This window comes from Mandrillus leucophaeus, unplaced genomic scaffold (assembly GCF_000951045.1).
Source record: "Mandrillus leucophaeus isolate KB7577 unplaced genomic scaffold, Mleu.le_1.0 Scaffold765, whole genome shotgun sequence".
Lineage (NCBI taxonomy): Eukaryota > Metazoa > Chordata > Mammalia > Primates > Cercopithecidae > Mandrillus > Mandrillus leucophaeus.
Window position 1 is genome coordinate 444,792 of NW_012108308.1, and position 820 is coordinate 445,611.

The following is an 820-nucleotide window of genomic DNA, read 5'->3' on the forward strand; positions in this document are numbered from 1 at the left end:
AGGATGAGTTCATGTCCTTTGTAGGGACATGGATGCAGCTGGAAACCATCATTCTGAGCAAACTATTGCAAGGACAGAAAACCAAACACCGCATGTTCTCACTCACAGGTGGCAATTGAACAATGAGAACACTTGGACACAGGGTGGGGAACATTCCACACCGGGGACTGTTGTGGGGCGGGGGGGAGGAAGGGGGAGGGATAGCATTAGGAGATATACCTAACGTAAATGACGAGTTAATAGGTGCAGCACACCAGCATGGCACATGTATACATATGTAACAAACCTGCACGTTGTGCACATGTACCCTAGAACTTAAAGTATGGTTTTATATATATATATATATATTTTTTTTTTTTTTTTAAAGAAATTTCCCGTGGCCTGGCACTGGCTGTAGGGATAGTTTGACCCACAAATGGCCATGTGACCCCATCAATCCTGCATCAGTCAGCAAAGCCACTGGGATGGGAGTCAGAGACTTGGGTACACTGAGGGGGGATGTCTATTCTATGTTTTCTCTGGGCTCTGCCACTCAGTGTAACACGTTGCCCCCCTTCAGGAGCCCCACTACCTTTCCCTTCAGGAAGGAGTCTCAGGGAAAGCAAAGGGAGCCTATAGAGCTCGTTGGCATCCTCTGGTATGGCTGAGATCCTCACCAAGGTCCTGTTGCCCCCACTGAATCCACGACAATGAGAGGGCTGAAAGTGGCCTCAGAGAAACCACCTTGGCCAATGCCCTCATTTGGCATTTGTGGCAAGTGGGGCCCAGAGACGGTGAGTGCCCTGCCCAAGGTCACACAGTAAGTGAAGGGAGGACTGGG